General features: G+C 39.0%; 1 protein-coding gene and 1 pseudogene across 3 annotated transcripts in view; both read right to left on the bottom strand.

Annotated features, from left to right (window-relative positions):
* ATG7 (autophagy related 7) overlaps positions 1-19,239 on the bottom strand; it is a 247,225-nt gene that overhangs the window by 50,618 nt on the left and 177,368 nt on the right. The gene's annotated exons all lie outside the window — the stretch shown is intronic.
* LOC123604870 lies at positions 2,815-7,497 on the bottom strand (annotated as a pseudogene).

Here is a 19,239-nt window from a genome sequence, read left to right as displayed (position 1 = left end):
ACTGAAGGAGCTTAGTTCCATGGGAAGGGTTAAAACAATGATAAGATTTATCTTTTTTATCCCTTCTATTTTATGTACACTTTCCCACCTTGTATGTCCCTGTTCACTGCCTCAGACACCAAGGAGTTTACTACAAAAGTTTCTCCCCAGCTACTATTAAACCAGGTCTATAAGAAGGAATCTGATAAATTGTTTTCATATGAATGACTAATACAGCCTACTCTGCCATTCTTCCCCTGAAGTGGCTGAATTTTCACAGGAGATAAAACTTAAGGCCAAAGATATTAAACTCTAATGGCTGCCATTTTGGGAGTCACCCAGGACAACAGGTCCATTTTGCCAAATGTGCTGTTACTGGGACTATGCTTACCAGGAAATTGGGTCAAGCCAGAACAGACTCTCAACACTAGACAATTTTCAAACCAAGCAAATGTCAAAGAAGCTATCTCTTAATACAGTGAGCACCAAAGCTGAAGAGGCTAATTGAAACCTTCATACATTAATAAAGATGAAGCTAAAAAAATAGTCATTTCCCATCTAAATAGCAATGTTGGGAAATGTTACTGAATAATAGTTACCCTGAAGTAAATTTAAAATAAAAATTATCCATATATCACACCTTTAAAAATGGGTGTCTAAAAACATGTAACTAAAACCAAGATAGCAAAATGCTACCTTCTATTTCTATGATAAAGTAGATGGTGTCAGTCTCATGTTCCTGCCATCAACAATAAAAACTTGACAAATATATAAAATAACAGTTACCAGGCTCAAAGAGCAACCAACACAGGGATTTGATAGACGGGTGAGGCAGAAATGTAAGTTCAATGTCACTAAGATGGCTGAGGTTTGGGGAGCCAGGTGGTAGAAATGGTTGAACATGAGGGACTGAACCCAGAAATCTACATTGAAATTGCTCTTGGCTTCTTGGCTGATTCTCAGGCTACTGAGTGATGGCTGAGACTTGTAAAAGTCTGGGAAGAAAGTATGTGCTGTGAAGCTGAGAACTGTGAATGAATGGAATTAGGTATTAAACACTATTGGAAAGATGTTGGATTTGGGGCCAAGGCAGAGTAGAAGACATAGGTGAGCATACCAAACATTTACTTACAACTCAGAAAAGCCACCCATAAGATTATCAATCATACTGAGCAGTAAGGGGACACGGAAATAGATCTTCCCTAAATAAGGTCTCAAAAGGATCAAACTGGTCTTCTAGTAACTTAGCTGACTGAACAAATTTAAATATTCTATAGAATACTACAACACAATCTGGAGTAAATCTATCATTTACAGTGTTTAGCATATAATAAATATTTACTAAATATTCTCTCCCACCCTGGAAAACTGTAAAAGCCCCAATTATCAAGAGATAAAACAGTGATTAAAAGCAGAGTTGATCCACATATTTGATTTAGCAATGATTTCAAAATAACTTTCAAAAGAAAAAGCACAGAAAAACTTGGTGAAAAGATAGATTATTTGAATGCAGGATCTACAAAAATAAAAAAATCCAAAAAACTTTCTACAACTTCCAAAAACAGTATCAGAGATTAAGAACTCACTGGATGGGTTTAACAGTGGACTAGATACAGCAGCAGACAGGATTAGTGAATCAGTAGATAGGTCAATACTATATGCCCAAAATAAAGCACAAAAGAAAAGCAAATAGAAAGTAATATAGATTTGACACATGGTCAGAATGTCTAACAAGCATGTAATAAGACTCTCAGTAGGTAGAAAAAATTTTTGAGAATGGAAAAGAAGACAAATTTGAAAAAATGGCAAATAATGTTTAAAATGTGAGGACATATCTTCCCCACAGATTGAAGAAGCTCAGGGATCCTCAGGTAAGATAATAAAGAGAGCCTACAAATTGATAAAAAGCAAAGATAAAAAGTAAATCTTAAAAGTAGCCACAAAAAAAAAAAAAAAAAAAAAGACACATTGCCTTCCAGGAATCAACAATAAAAATAAATGTTGGGGCATCTGGCTGGTTCAACTGGTTAAGGGGCTGACTCTTGGTTTTGGTTCAGGTCATGGTCTCACAGTTTCATGAGTTCAAGCCCCATGTTGGGCTCTGCTCTGGCAGTACAGTGCCTGCTTGGGGCTCTCTTTCTCCTCTCTCTCGGACCTTACCCCACTTGTAAATAAATAAACCTAAAAAAAATTTTTTTTTAAGAATGAATGTTGATGGAGGTCAAAAACACTCTACTAGGGGCACCTGGGAGGCTCATTTGGTTAAGCATCCAAGTCTTGATTTCAGATCAAGTCATGATCTCATGATTTGTGAGATACAGCCCCGTGTCAGGCTCTGCACTGACACTGCATGTCCTGCTTGGCATTCTCTGTCTCCCTCTCTCTCTGCCCACCCCCCCACTCACATGCATACTCTCTCTCTCTCTAAATTAATAATAAACATTAAAAACAAACAAAAATGCTACTAAGCAATGAATGGGTCAACCAAGAAATCAAAGAGGAAATCAAAATTAAATACAGAGACAAATGAAAATGAAAACACAATGGTCCAAAATCTTTGGGATGCAACAAAAGTGGTTCTAAGATGGAAATTTACAGCAATATAGGCCTACCTCAAGAAACAAGAAAAATCTCACACAAACAACCTAACCTTACACCTAAAAGATTTAGAAAGTGAACAAACAAAACCCCAAATCAGTAGGAGAAAGAAAATGATAAAGATTAAAGTAGAAATAAATGAACTAGAACCAAAAAAACCCACAATAGAAGTGATCAATGAAACCAGGGGCTGGTTCTTTGAAAAGAGCAACAAAATTGACAAATCTTTAGCCAGACTCATTGAAAGAGAGAGAAAGAGACAGAAAGAGAGAGTGAGAGAGAGAAAGAGAGGACTCAAAATCAGGTATGAAAGAGTAGTAAACCAATACCACAGAAGTACAAAGGATTATATGAGAATATTATGGAAAATTATATGCCAATAAACTGGACAACCTAATGGATAAATTCTTAGAAACATGTAACCTCCCAAAATCGAAGCAGGGATTAATAAAAAATTTGAATAGATGGATTACCAGGAATAAAAAAAATCCCAGCAAACAAAAGTCCAGGACCAGATGGCTTCATAGGTGAATTCTACCAAATCTTTTTTTTTCTTTACTAGTTTCTTGGAGTTTATTTTAGACTTGGTGCAAGGCACACTATTACAGGGTGTCACGAAGGCTTGAATATGGCTTGGATAGTAAAGAGTGGGGTTCTCTTAACTTCCTTTTTGGTATTTTGCTGTTTTGATACAAAAGATACCAACTGCTTCTGCTTGTTGCAGCCTCTAGTCTATGAGGAGGGGAGGGGAAGGGAGAGGAGGGAAGAGGAAGAAAGGGGGGGTAAGGGAGAGGAGGAAAGGGGAGGGGAGTGGCTCTGATGAACCTAGGACCTCATGAAGCCTGGCTGGTGGTGGCCACTCAGGATGGGGGCCCGGTGTTGGCTTTGTCAGGCTGGCCATGAGGCTGCTTCTTCATGGCTTCCAGAGCCAAATCACAGGTGACTGTGCCACTGGAGGCCTGGGGAGATTCCAAGTGTTTTAGGGACTCCAATACTGTAGCCATAAATAGGAGTGTAGACTTCTCAAAAAAGAAGCCTGCCCACCAGTGACCCAGGTTGGCCTTGGGGAGACCAGGGTGGTGGGGGATGGCATCCCCAGGATACTCTGCACTTCTGTTACTAGAAGTGGAATCCAGGTGGTGCTGGATAATAGTTGTGGGTGGCCATAAATGAGACACTGGAGGGGATGGTTGCCACACTGTTGCTTGTGGGCTGGTGGAAACCTTGGTGGTGACTCCTCAGGGGCCTTGGCCTGTGATCACAGGTGGCAGGGATGAGGATGCCAGGCTATAGAGCCCATTTGCAGAGAAGGCCGCCAAAGGCTGTTCTACGACAGAGGCATGGGCAGAGTTTCTGACAAACATTTTTTTTAATGTTTATTTTTGAGACAGAGAGAGAGAAAGAGCGTGATCAGGGGAGGGCAGAGAGAGAGGGAGACATAGAATCTAAAGCAGGCTCCAGGTTCTGAGCTGTCAGCACAAAACCCGACACGGGGCTCGAACCCACAAACCGCGAGGTCATGACCTGACTGAAGTTGGCTGCTTAACTAACTGAGCCACCCAGGCACCCCTCTAACAAACATTTACAGAAGAGTTAATATACCTATTTTTCTTAAACTATTCCAAAAAGCAGAAGAGGAAGGAAAGCTTCCAAATTTATTCTATGAGGCCAGCATTACCCTAATACAAAAGTCAGATGAAAATACTACAAACAAAAAGAGAACTACAGACCAGTATCTCTGATGAACATAGATGCAAACAAAATATTATCAAACTGACCCAACAATACACTAATACAAATCATTCACCACAATCAAGTGGGTTTTATTCCTTGGATGCAAGAGTGGTTCAATATTTACAAGTCAATCAGTGTGATAAATCACATCAATAAGAGAAAGGATAAAAACGACAGGATCATTTTAATATAGGCAAAAAAAAAAAAAGTGCATTTTATAAAGTATAACACCCATTCATGATAAAAACTCTCAACAAAGTAGGTTTAGAGGGAACAAACCTCAACATAATAAAGGCCATCTATGAAAAATTCACAGCTAACATCCTTACTGGGGCAAAACTGAGGGTTTTCCCCCAAAGCAGGGGACACAAACATGTCCACTCTCACCACTTTTATCTAGCATAGTACTAGAAGTCCTAACCACAGTAATCAGATAAGAAAAAGGAATAAAAGGAATCCAAACTGATAAGGAAGAAGTAAAACTTTCACTATTTGCAGATGACATAGTACTATATATAAAAATCCCCCAAGACTCCATCAAAAAACTACTAGAATTGATAAATAAATTCAGTAAGGTCTCAGCATAAAAAAATGATATAGAGAAATCCACTGCATTTCTGTACACTAATAATTAAGTATCAGAAAGAGAAATTAAGAAAACAATCTCATTTACAATTTCACCAAAAATGATTAAATATCTGGGAATACACTTAACCGAAGAGTTGAAAGACCTGTACTCTGAAAATTATAAAACACTGATGAAAGAAATTCAAGATGATAGAAACAAATGGAAATATATTCCTTTCACATGTATTGGAAGAACAAATTTAATGTAATTCCCATCAAAATATCAACAGCATTTTTCATAGAACTAGAACAAATAATCCTAAAATTTGCATGGAACCACAAAAGACCCCAAATAACTAAAGCAATTCTTATAGGAAAAAAAAAAAAAAGAAAAAAGAACAAAACTGGAGGTACCATAATCCTAGATTTCAAGATACACTACAAAGCTGTAATAATCATGAAGTATGTTACTGGCACAAAAATAGATACATAGATCAATGAAAAAGAAATAAACCCACAATTATAGGGTCAATTAATCTTTAACAAAGGAGGCAAGAACATGCAATGGGAAAAAGACAGTCCTTTCGACAAATGGTATTGAGAAAACTGGATGGCTACATGCAAAAAAATGAAACTGGACCATTTTATTACACCACACACTAAAAATTAACTCAAAGTGGATTAAGGACCTAAATGTGAGACCTGAAACCATAAAAATTCTAGAAGAGAGCATAGGCAATAATGTCTCCAACATGGAACATAGCAACATTTTTCTAGATATGTCTCCTGAGGCAAGGGAAACAAAAGCAAAAATAAACTGTTGGGACTATATCAAAATTAAAAACTTCCGTGCATCAAAGGAAACAATCAACAAAATTGAAAGGCAACCTACTGAATGGGAGAAGATATTTGCAAATGACATATAAAGGGTTATCATTTAAAATATATAAAGAATTTATATAACTCAACACCAAAAAATAAAATAACCTAATTTAAAAATGGGCAGAAGACATGAACAGACAATGCTCCAAAGAAGACATCCAGATGGCCAACAGACTCACGAAAAGATATTCAACACCACTCACTGTCAGGGAAATGTATATCGAAACCACAATGAGGTTATCACTTCACATCTGTCAGAATGGCTAAAATAAAAAAACACAAGAAACAACAAATGTTGGCAAGGATGTAGAGAAAAGGTACCCTCCTGCACTGTTGGTGGGAATGCAAAACTGGTACAGCCACTGTGGAAAACAGTTTGGAGGTTCCTTAAAAAATTAAAAATAGAATTACCATATGATCCAGTAATTCTACTAATGGGTATTTACCCGAAGAATATGAAAACACTAAATCAAAGGGATAAATGCACTCCTATGTTTATAGCAGCATTATTTACAGTCGCCAAATTATGACAGCATTCATCAATAGATGAATGAATAAGAAGATATGGCACACACACACATGTGCGCGTGCACACAAACACACACAGGAATATTACTCAGCCATAAAAAAGAATGAAGCCTTGCCATTTGCAACAATATGGATGGATCCGGAGGGTATAATGCTAAGTGAAATAAGTCAGAGAAAGACAAATGCCATATGATTTCACTCGTATGTGGAATTTAAGAAGCCAAACAAGGAGAAAGAGAGACAAACAAAACCAGACTCTATTGAAAACTGATGGTCACCAGAGGGGAAATGGGTGGGGGAATGGATGAAATAGGTGATGGGGATTAAGAGTACACTTAGTGGAGTGCCTGGGTGGCTCAGTCGGTTAAGCATCCAAACTCTTGATTTCAGCTCAGGTCATGATCTCACGTTTAGTGAGTTTGAGGCCTGCATTGGGCTCTGCACTGACATTGCAGAGCCTGCTTGGGATTCTTTCTCTCTCCTTCTCTCTGCCTCTTCCCTACTTATGCACTCTCTTTCTCTCTTAATATAAACTTAAAAAAAATTTTTTTTAAAGAGCACACTTATCATGATGAGCACTGAGTCATGTCTAGATGTACAGAACTTTTGAATCACTACATTGAGACTTGAAACTAATAGAATACTCTATGTTAACGATACTGGAATTTTTTAAAAAAGTGAAAAGAACAAGAATGTTGGCTTCTTAAGAAAAAATACACAAAGTAAAAAAATTTTAAAGTTCTGAAAGAAAAAAAGTCAACCAAAAATTCTATACCCAAGGAGGATGCCCTTTAGAAAGAAATGTGAAGTAAAGATGCTCTCAGAAGAACAAAAAAACAAGTGTTCATTTCTTGTAGAGAATTGCTCTACAAGTAATACTAAAGGATGCGATGAATATATGATGGAATGTTCTTCAGGCTCAAGGGCAAAAGCTCTGATATGGAAGCATACAATTTTAAGAAAGAATCAGTAGCTACAAAATGTAAATATATAGGTAACTATAAAGACAACTGACCATTAAAACAACAACAACAACAATAATGGTTTGTGCGGTTTATCACTTACATAGAAATAAAATATATGGCAAGTATAACAAAAAGTTGGTAAGGAGAAAATGGAATACACTGTTGTAAGTTTCTTGCTTACTTGGGTAATGGTGAGGGAAACTGTAATAGAGTAATTTGGAAATTTCATGAGCTTGAGCTCCATGTTAGGGGTAGAGTTTACTTAAAAAAAAGAATAAAAAAGAAAAATATTTAAAATAAATAAGTAAAATAAAGGCAAAGAAACACAAGCAAAGGAGAAAAAAAACAGAGCAGATAAAACAAATGACAAGAGAATTAAACCTAACTAAACCAGTAGTTACATGTAAATGGCATAACCAACCTAATTAAAAGACAAAAACTATTATATTGGACTTTAAGAAACACAGATACAACTACAAAAACCCAGCAATTCACTTTTGATTTTATACCATGCAAATAACAAAAAGAAGTTCTGTTACATGAATATTAGATAAACAGATATTAAAGTAAGAGTTATCACAAGGGAGAACTAGAGACATTTCACAATGATAAAAGGGTCAATGCCACAGAAAGATATCACTGCCCTAAACATTTATGCCTCAAATAACGTAGCTTATAAGTTCTTGAAGAAAAAACAAAGCTGAGAATAAGAAAAAGGTACAGACAAATCTACAGTCACCACCGGAAATTTTAACACACCTCTCACTAACAGAATCAGCAGACAAAAAATCAGCAAGGATACAGAAGATTTGAACACAACTAATCCACTCAATTTAACTGACAAACATAGAATTATATAGGCAACAACTGCAGGATATAGATTCTTTTCAAGTGCACATGGCACATTTACCGAAATAGATTATATTCTTAACCATAGAGTAGATCTCAACAAGTGTCAAAGGATTAAAATCATGTTTTCTGACCACTGTGGAAATGAATTAAAGTACGAGAACAGAAAGACAAGAAAAACCTCCAAATGCCTGGAAATTAAGCAACACATGTCTAAGTAACCCGCAGGTCCAAGGAGAAGTCACAATATGGACTAGAATTAAGGTCTAAAAGCTAATAGGGCATGTCTAGGGCAATCAGGCAAGAAAAAGAGACTGGAAGATATTAGGTCTGGAAGGGATACTGGGGCAACAGACAAATCCTGTTTTATGATGGAAGGGACTGCAGTCTTAGAAAGGTCAACTGGCTTGCACAAGGTCTCAAAGACAGTCAAGAAGCAGGGCAGGGACACTAAATGCTGGCTTCCTGATTCCAAATGCAGAAGACTTCTCCCCTTTCCTGTCTTGAGCATGTGCAGAAATCAATACATGATAGTTAAAACACGTGGAATGGTTCTACTTTTAACTAATGCTCATTTCTTTCATGCACCTCAAACTCTGGTCCTTATTTAGATATTTATACGATTACTTCCATCTTATACTCCATTTTGTTGTCTCTTGTTTTCATAGTTGGAGTTGGTCTCTCCATCAATCTACATTTTGCTCATTCATGACAGAGTAGCTGTCTTCAAATTCATCCTTTCCTTCCTTTTTTCTATTGTTACTGCCTCCTCTTATCTCCTGATCAGACCTCTAGTCCCTTTCCAATTCAAGACTTTCCTGGCTGCCAAAGGCATTTTTCTAACAGTGCTTACCGTGTCTCTTCTCTGCTTAACAGGATTCAATGGGTCCCCCATCATGAGGAATGATGGGTCCCTCATCATGATGAATGAAGTCCATTCAAAATGCTTCTCAGTCTAGTCTCAACCTACCTACCTTACTACCTTTCAACCTTCACCTTTCTGCATCATCCCTACATGCACCCTACTCTCCAGTTACTTAAAAAAGGTAACATCTGTGCCTTTGAACCTGCTATTCTTATTGTTCGTCTTCTCTGTTAGCCCTTTTAGATAAAGCTGAAATGGTCCCTCTTCCATGAAGTCTTTCCCTGTCCCCAAACTGGAATCATTTCCCTCTTTGACACTCTATACCCTTCCCTTGTACATATCAAGTGGCCTATATAAGGTGTTACAATTCTAAATGCATGTGCCTAACGCCTTTAGCACCAGAATGCAATCTTACTGAAAGCAGGGCTATGATCCCTATTATCTAGTTTGATACTAGAATAAGTGATTGCCCCAGTATCTGGGGTTACAGAGGATGAGCCTTTTCTAACACAGACGAAATACAAATCAGCCAACCTGCCATAAATACAGGTGCCTAAAAGGGATGATATGGATGGAAGTCAAATGGTATCACCAGCAGGCCAGGACTGCACCACAGTGGTGTCTGATGATCACAGTGGGTACTCCGCTGAAAGGTCATTTCCTCTCACAGGGTCTGCCCACTTTCTTGAGCACCATAACCAGAGTCTAGTGAGATATGTGTGTGGGTTTGTAGACTGCCTAAGTACAGCTGGGTGGTAAATCAGTGGAGGGCTTCAGTCATTAGGAGCTTCTCCAAAGGAGCTTTTCTTCCCCACAGAGACATTTCAACTTCAGTAGGTCTGTGGTAAAGACCTGAGTTAATTTGGAGGAAAAAAAAAATTCCCAGGTGATTTAATACAGCATTCTCCAAATTAAAACCCTGAGGTAAATCAAAGTGCTGTCTCTCAGAGAAACACCCACTTTCCTGAATCATGAATTTTTTTTAATGTTTATTTAGTTTTGAGAGAGAGAGAGACAGAGTGCTAGTGGGGGAGGGGCAGAAAGAGAGGGAGACACGGAATCTGAAGCAGGCTCCAGGTTCTGATCTGTTTCCACAGAGCCTGATGCCGGGCTCGAACCAACAAACTATGAGATCATGACTTGAGCCAAAGTCAGACACTTAACCAACTAAGCCACCCAGGCACCCTTGAATCATGAATTTCTCAAACAAAAAGGGACAGAACCATTTGTTCTTTGTGTAGATCAATGAAGGATACAGCAATAGTGAGAAAAGGTAAATACTGTGTGCACAAGGAACAAGTGCAAAGATGTTTGTTGGGCCATTGTTTGAATCGAAGGTTGAAAATAACCTAAATGGTTAAAACAGAAGAATGGATATCTTTGCAAATATGTGATCAATAAAATGCTCTGCCCTGGTGAAAATGGCTGAACTGGGGCTACACGCAGCAGTATGGATGAATCTCAAAAACATACTCTTTTCTTAATTTTATTTTTTATTTTTTAAAATTTACATCCAAATTAGTTAGCATATAGTGCAACAATGATTTCAGGAGTAGATTCCTTAATGCCCCTTACCCATTTAGCTCATTCCCCCTCCCACAACCCCTCCCGTAACCCTCAGTTTGTTCTCCATATTTATGAGTCTCTTTTGTTTTGTGCCCCTCCCTGTTTTTATAGTATTTTTGCTTCCCTTCCCTTATGTTCATCTGTTTTGTCTCTTAAAGTCCTCATTTGAGTGAACTCATATGATTTTTGTCTTTCTCTAATTTCACTTAGCATAGTACCCTCTAGTTCCATCCACATAATTGCAAATAGCAAGATTTCATTCTTTTTGATTGCTGAGTAATACTTCATTGTGTATATATATACCACATCTTCTTTATCCATTCACCCATCGATGGACATTTGGGCTCTTTACATACTTTAGTTATTGTTGATAGTGCTGCTATAAACACAGGGGTGCATGTGTCCCTTCGAAACAGCACACCTGTATCCCGTGGATAAATGCCTAGTAGTGCAATTGCTGGGTCGTAGGGTAGTTCTATTTTTAGTTTTTTGAGGAAACTCCATACTGTTTTCCAGAGTGGCTGCACCAGCTTGCCTTCCCACCAACAATGCAAAAGAGATCCTCCCTCTCCACATCCTCGCCAACATCTGTTGTTGCCTGAGTTGTTAATGTTAGCCATTCTGACAGGTGTAAGGTGGTATCTCATTGTGGTTTTGATTTGTATTTCCCTGATGATGCGTAATGTTGAGCATTTTTTCATGTGTCGGTTGGCCATCTGGAAGTCTTCTTTGGAGAAGCGTCTATTCATGTCTTTTACCCATTTCTTCACTGGATTATTTGTTTTTTGGGTGTTGAGTTTGATAAGTTCTTTATAGATTTTGGATACTAACCCTTTATCTGATATGTAGTTTGCAAATATCTTCTCCCATTCTGTTGGTTGTCTTTTAGTTTTGCTAATTGTTTCCTTCGCTGTGCAGAAGCTTTTTATTTTGATGAGGTCCCCGTAGTTCATTTTTACTTTTGTTCCTCTTGCCTCTGGAGATGTGTTGAGTAAGAAATTGCTGTGGCCAAGGTCAAAGAGGTTTTTGCCTGCTTTCTCCTCGAGGATTTTGATGGCTTCCTGTCTTACATTGAGGTCTTTCATCCACTTTGAGTTTATTTTTGTGTATGGTGTAAGAAAGTAGTCCAGGTTCATTCTTCTGCATGTCGCTGTCCAGTTTTCCCAGCACCACTTGCTGAAGAGACTGTCTTTATTCCATTTGATATTCTTTCCTGCTTTGTCAAAGATTAGTTGGCCATACGTTTGTGGGTCCATTTCTGGGTTCTCTGTTCTGTTCCATTGGTCTGAGTGTCTGTTCTTGTGCCAGTACCATACTGTCTTGATAATTACAGCTTTATAGTATAGATTGAAGTCTGGGATTGTGATGACTCCTGCTTTGGTTTTCTTTTTCAAGATCGCTTTGGCTATTTGGGGTCTTTTCTGGTTCTATACAAATTTTAGGATTATTTGTTTTAGCTCTGTGAAGAATGGTGTTATTTTGATAGGGATTTCATTGAATATGTAGATTGCTTTGGGTAGTATCGACATTTTAACAATATCTGTTCTTCCTATCCAGGAGCATGGAATCTTTTTCCATTTTTTTGTGTCTTCTTCAAATTCTTTCATAGGCTTTCTATAGTTTTCAGTGTATAGATTTTTCACCTCTTTGGTTAGATTTATTCCTAGGTATTTGCAATTGTAAATGGGATTGATTCCTTCATTTCTCTTTCTGTTGCTTCACTGTTGGTGTATAGGAATGCAACTGACTTCTGTGCATTAATTTTATATCCTGCCACTTTGCTGAATTCATGGATCAGTTCTAGCAGTTTTTGGTGGAATCTTTTGGGTTTTCCATATAGTGTATCATGTTATCTGTGGAGTGATAGTTTGACCTCCTCCTGGCCAATTTGGATGCCTGTTATTTCTTTGTTATCTGATTGCTGAGGCTAAGACTTCCAGTACTATGTTGAATAACAGTGGTGAGAGTGGACATCCCTGTCATGTTCCTGGCCTTGAGGGAAAAGCTCTCAGTTTTTCCCCATAGAGGATGATATCAGCATTGGGTCTTTCATATATGGCTTTTATGATCTCAAGGTATGATCCCCTTCTATTCCTATTTTCTTAAGGGTTTTTTATCAAGAAAGGATGCTGTATCTTGTCAAATGCTTTCTCTGCATCCATTGAGAGGATCATGTGGTTCTTGTCCTTTCTTTTATTGATGTGATGAATCACATTGATTGTTTTGCGAATATTGAACCAGCAGCCCTGCATCCCAGGTATAAATCCCATTTGGTCATGGTGAATAATTTTTTAAATGTATTGTTGGATCCGGTTGGCTAATATCTTGTTGAGAATTTTCGCATCCATGTTCAGCAGGGAAATGGGTCTATAGTTCTCCTTTTTGGTGGGGTCTCTGTCTGGTTTTGGAATCAAGGTAATGCTGGCTTCATAGAAAGAGTTTGGAAGTTTTCCTTCCATTTCTATTTTTTGGAACAGCTTAAAGAAAAGGTGTTAACTCTTCTTTAAATGTTTGGTAGAATTCCCCTGGAAAGCCATCTGGCCCTGGACTCTTGTGTTTTGGCAGATTTTTGATTACTAATTCGATTTCATTACTGGTTATGGGTCTGTTCGAAGTTTCCATTTCTTCCTGTTTCAGTTTTGGTAGTGTATATGTTTCTAGGAATTTGTCCATTTCTTCCAGATTGCCCATTTTATTGGCATATAATTGCTCATAATATTCTCTTATTATTGTTTTCATTTCTGCTGTGCTTGTTGTGATCTCTCCTCTTTCATTCTTGATTTTATTTATTTGGGTCATTTCCTTTTTCTTTTTGATCAAACTAGCTAGTGGTTTATCAATTTTGTTAATTCTTTCAAAGAACCAGCTTCTGGTTTCATTGATCTGTTCTACCGTTTTTTTGGTTTCGACAGCATTAATTTCTGCTCTAATCTTTATTATTTCCTGTCTTCTGCTGGTTTGGGGTTTTATTTGATGTTCTTTTTCCAGCTCCTTAAGGTGTAAGGTTAGGTTGTGTATCTGAGACCTTTCTTCCTTTAGGAAGGCCTGGATTGCTATATACTTTCCTCTTATGACCGCCTTTGCTGCGACCCAGAGGTTTTGGGTTGTGGTGTTATAATTTTCATTGACTTCCATATAGTTTTTAATTTCCTCTTTAACTGCTTGATTAGCCCATTCATTCTTTAGTAGGATGTTCTTCAGTCTCCAAGTATTTGTTACCTTTCCAAATTTTTTCTTGTGGCTGATTTCGAGTTTCATAGCGTTGTGGTCTGAAAATATACATGGTATGATCTCAATCTTTTTGTACTTACTTAGGGCTGATTTGTGTCCCAGTATATGGTCTATTCTGGAGAACGTTCCATGTGCACTGGAGAAGAACGTACATTCTGCTGCTTTAGGATGAAATGTTCTGAATATATCTGTTCCGTCCATCTGGTCCAGTGTGTCATTCAAAGCCATTGTTTCCTTGTTGATTTTTTGATTAGATGATCTGTCCATTGCTGTGAGTGGGGTGTTGAAGTCTCCTACTATTATGGTATTACTATCGATGAGTTTATATTTGTGATTGATTTATATATTTGGGTGCTCTCACTTAACGCATAGATGTTTACAACTGTTAAGTCTTCTTGGTCTGTAGACCCCTTGATTATGATATAATGCCCTTCTGCATCTCTTGATACAATCTTTGTTTTAGGGGCGCCTGGGTGGCGCAGTCGGTTAAGCGTCCGACTTCAGCCAGGTCACGATCTCGCGGTCCGTGAGTTCGAGCCCCGCGTCGGGCTCTGGGCTGATGGCTCAGAGCCTGGAGCCTGTTTCCGATTCTGTGTCTCCCTCTCTCTCTGCCCCTCCCCCGTTCATGCTCTGTCTGTCTCTGTCCCAAAAATAAATAAACGTTGAAAAAAAAAATTTAAAAAAAAATCTTTATTTTATCTTTATTTTAATTTTTTTTTTTCAATGTTTATTTATTTTTTTGGGACAGAGAGAGACAGAGTATGAACAGGGGGAGGGGCAGAGAGAGAGGGAGACACAGAATCGGAAACAGGCTCCAGGCTCTGAGCCATCAGCCCAGAGCCCGACGCGGGGCTCGAACTCACGGACCGCGAGATCGTGACCTGGCTGAAGTCGGACGCTTAACCGACTGCGCCACCCAGGCGCCCCTACAATCTTTATTTTAAAGTCTAGATTGTCTGATATAAGTATGGCTACTTTGGCTTTCTTTTGTTGACCATTAGCATGATAGATGGTTCTCCATCCCCTTATTTTCAATCTGAAGGTGTCTTTAGGTCTAAAGTGGGTCTCTTATTAACAGCATATAGATGGATCTTGTTTTCTTATCCATTCTGTTACCCTATGTCTTTTGATTGTAGCATTGAGTGCATTGACATTTAGAGTGAGTACTGAAAGATATGAATTTATTGCCATTATGATGCCTGTAGAGTTGGAGTTTCTGGTGGTGTTCTCTGGGCCTTTCTAATCTTTTTTGCTTTTGGTGCGTGTGTGTGTGTGTGTGTGTGTGTGTGTGTGTGTGTGTGTGTGTGTGTGTTTTATCTTTTCTCCCCTCAGAGAGAACTTCTTAAAATTTCTTGCAGGGCTGGTTTAGTGGTCACACACTCCTTTAACTTTTGTTTGTCTGGGAAACTTTTTATCTCTCCTTCTATTTTGAATGACAGCCTTGCTGGATAAAGAATTCTTGGCTGCATATTTTTCTGATTCAGCACACTGAATATATCCTGCCACTCCTTTCGGGCCTGCCAAGTTTCTGTGGATAGTCTGCTGCAAACCTGATCTGTCTTCCCTTGTAGGTTAGGGACTTTTTTCCCCTTGCTGCTTTCATGATTCTCTCCTTGCCTGAGTATTTTGTGAATTTGACTATGATATGCCTTGTTGATGGCTGGTTTTTGTTGAATCTTATGGGAGTCCTCTGTGCTTCCTGGGTTTTGATATGGGTGTCTTTCCCCAGGTTAGGAAAGTTTTCTGCTATGATTTGCTCACATAACCCTTCTACCCCTTTTTCTCTCTCTTCATCTTCTGAGACCCCCTATGATTCTGATGTCGTTCCTTTTTAATGAGTCACTGGTTTCTCTAATTCTTAAATCTTTGGCTTTAATCTCCCCCCCCTTTTTTTTCTGCTTCATTATTCTCTATAAGTTTGTCCTCTATATCGCTGATTCTGCCTCATCCATCCTTGCTGCCACTGCATCCATCCATGATTGCAGCTCAGTTACAGCATTTTTTATTTCATTCTATTTTTTACTTCTTTACCTCTGCAGAAAAGGATTCTACTCTATTTTTGACTCCAGCTAGTATTCTTATGTGATTCTAAATTCTGGTTTAGACATCTTGTTATATCTGTGTTGGTTAAATCCCTGGCTGTCATTTCTTCGTGCTCTTTCTTTTGGGGTGAATTCCTGCTGAATTCTGTGGTTCAGGTTGTGCAGATTGTTGTGTTAAACCTCGAATTAGTTTTCTAGGTGCGTAGGATGGTTTAGTGTTGGTCTGGCTGTATTTCATGGATGCGAGGCACACAAAAAACTTCCATGCTGTTCCACCATCTTGGCTCCTCCTCAAAAATATACTCTTGAGTGGAAAAAGATAATAGTGGAAGGATATGTACAACATGACACCCTCTCTATGACGTTTTATGGAAAACAAGGTGATACCTTATCTAGGGAGACATCACACATGCAGTCAGGGTATAAAGGCACACAGAGCAATGATAAGTACTATATTAAGGGCGGGGCTTACGTCTCGGGGAGGGGAGAGGGAAGGCCTGTGATCAGTAAATGGGCTGGGGCTTCAACTAAATAGCCCATGTCCTGCTTTGGCTGAGTGTAGTATGTAGGTTTTCATTATACTCACTAAGTCTTTTTTGCAGGTCTGAAGTATTTCCTTATTTTTTTTTAAGTTTATTTATTTATTTTGAGAAAGACAGAGTGCATGATTGGGAGAGGGGCAGAGAGAATTCCAAGCAGGCCCCGCATTGTCAGTGCAGAGCCTGTCTTGGGGCTCAAACTCATGAACCGTGAGATCATGACCTGAGCCAAAACCAAGAGGCAGATGCTTAACTGACTGAGCCACCCCGGTGCCCCCTGAGGTATTTCTTTTTTCTTTTTTTAAAATTTTTGTTTTTAATGTTTATTTATTTTTGACAGAGAGAGAGAGAGAGAGAGAGAGAGAGAGAGAGAGAGAGAGAGAGAGCATGAGCAGGGGAGGGGCAGAGAGAGAGGGAGACACAGAATCCGAAGCAGGCTCCAGGCTCTGAGCTGTCAGCACAGAGCCCAACATGGGGCTTGATCTCACGAACCTCAAGATCATGACCTGAGCTGAAGTCAGATGCTTAAACCGACTGAGCCACCTAGGCACCCCTGAAGTATTTCTTTTTAGAAAAAAATTTTTTTTGTTTTAATGTTTTTATTTATTTTTGAGAGAGAGACAGAGTGTGAGTGGGGGAGTAGCAGAGAGAGAGGGAGACACAGAATCCGAAGCAGGCTCCAGGCTCTGAGCTGTCAGCACAGAGCCTGATGTGGGGCTCAAACTCACGAACCGTGAGATCATGACCTGAGCTGAAGTCAGACGTCTACTGACTGAGGCACCCAGGCGTCCCCTAAAGTCTTTCTTAATAAAGTTAATAGTGAAAAAAAAGTTCTCAAATATTCTATGTAAAGTCTTCAGTGTTAGTATTTTAATACTCTGAGGGCAAAGGATAAAATCCTCACAAGTTTATCAGTCTCTTTCAAGTAAGAGGTGAATTGGGTTCCCTGTGAGACCCTGCATGGACAAAATAACGGTTTGTAGTAAACCGTGCCTTCTTTCTCATCCCCCTCTCCCTCCCTGACCTTTAGGCCACACTGCACTGCACCCTTCTCTTTTGAGAGAAAGTAAGCATCTGCCCAGTGTAATGAGTTTAAGGCCTGCCCCAGAGTCCCCAGCCTCTCAGGCGGCTGCAGGGTCATGGAAAGAACCCTGCAGAGATAGCTCAGGGGACGTATGGTTGGTTACTGGCTGTGCCACTCGTCCAAGTCAGTGAACCTCTCCTGGCCTCAGGGGCTTCATTTATAAAGTGGATAGTTTGGATCTCTCAGGTATATCCCTTCCAGCTCCGAAATCACTGGCACCACAAGCCACATCCAAAAGACTTTCAGTTCTGGTTTTCACCATGAAGAAGCCTGGAGGATCAGGTGCCTCTTGTCCTGAACTCTGGCACTGGGGAGTCTCACTTGTCAGGGTGAGCAAGTTATTTATTAAGAGTGTTGAACAGAAATGCTCTCCCACATGTCTGAGTCACAGCAAAAACAGGAAGCCCACACCTTTGCCTCTGAGGACCGTCCCATTTGCCCACCACCTTCCACCAGCTGTGAAAACGTCTTCATGAAACCCCCACAGAGCCAAAGTCAAAGGGTGCTGTGTGCGGGAGGGGGCCGGATGCTGGGGCAGGAGGCATTCAGGCTGCTGGCCCACAGGAAACCCGCAGCAGACTCCCAACAGAGCAAGGAGGGAACCATCCAAGAAATCTGCACAGAGTGAAGGCACTTCGTAAGTAGTCTTTGCCCCACTCTGGGCATAAATTATTTCATTTATACAGTGATGGCACAACAGTGAAACTGAGCACAGGACATAGGGTTTAAAAAAAAACAAAAAAGATTACAATAGCTTTATTTTTCCCATTAAGATAGAAAATGGAAGCATACAGTACAAATTTAAAAGCTAAGTTTCCTTCCAGTCCTGTCCCCAGCCAACCAATTCCTTTCCCCAGTAGCAATCACTCAATTTCTGGTATATCCCTTAGAGTTCATGCATTGTACAAGCATGTAGACATATAAACACACACACACACATATGGTTCTTAAAAAACACGCTACACATGTCCTATACCTTGGTTTTTGGTAATATCTTTTTTATCTTTTGCAAAGCTTCAAACTTAGAGAAAGCTTGAATCAACACCTTGATCCTATTCACATAAATGTATTGATATTTTCCCACGTTTTTCTCTTCATCTATGTTTATTTTTTACCAAATCACTGAAAAGTATACAACAGACATCATGATACTTCTGAATGCACCAGCATGTGTCCTGTAAGAATAAGGGCACCCTCCTGCACACCCATAAAGACATCATCATACTCATGAAAATTAACATTAATTCAATACTATCAATCATCTAATATGGAGTCCGTATTCCACCTTCCCCAGCTATCTCAAAAGTGAGCCTTGCTTTTCAAATTTAGTACTATATCCAGGAGAGTTTTCTGTACCATTCAAATAGAAACTCCTCAACTTTTGTGACAGGTAAATAATAATAATGGCTAGCATCTATTAAGTGCTTACTGTGTCGGAGGTACTTTTCTAAGATTTTTCTTCTGCCATCTGTGGGTTAATTTTTTTTATAATGTCCTAAGTTTGATGCACCATTTCTCTTATTTTCATTCATTTTTGTTATTCATAAGAGAACTTAGGTTGGTAAATTTTCCTAAGTATTATATTAGTGTGTCAAAAAATATTTATGTGTAGCATGTTCACATTATTTCTAGATAATCTACCATTTTCATTCTGATTTCCTCACTGACCCAACAGGAGTTTTTAAAACTCCCAGTGGCATTTTATTCTCATGTGTTAATTTTTCTTAATTTGTATTTTTTTAGTTGTATTATAGATGATCAGATTTTTTTTGTGTATGCTACTTCTACTTTTCTGATATGTACTGCAGTT

This window comes from Leopardus geoffroyi, chromosome A2 (assembly GCF_018350155.1).
Source record: "Leopardus geoffroyi isolate Oge1 chromosome A2, O.geoffroyi_Oge1_pat1.0, whole genome shotgun sequence".
Taxonomy (NCBI): Eukaryota; Metazoa; Chordata; class Mammalia; order Carnivora; family Felidae; genus Leopardus; species Leopardus geoffroyi.
Note: the sequence above shows the minus strand (reverse complement) of the source record. Positions and strands in the feature narration are given on the sequence as shown.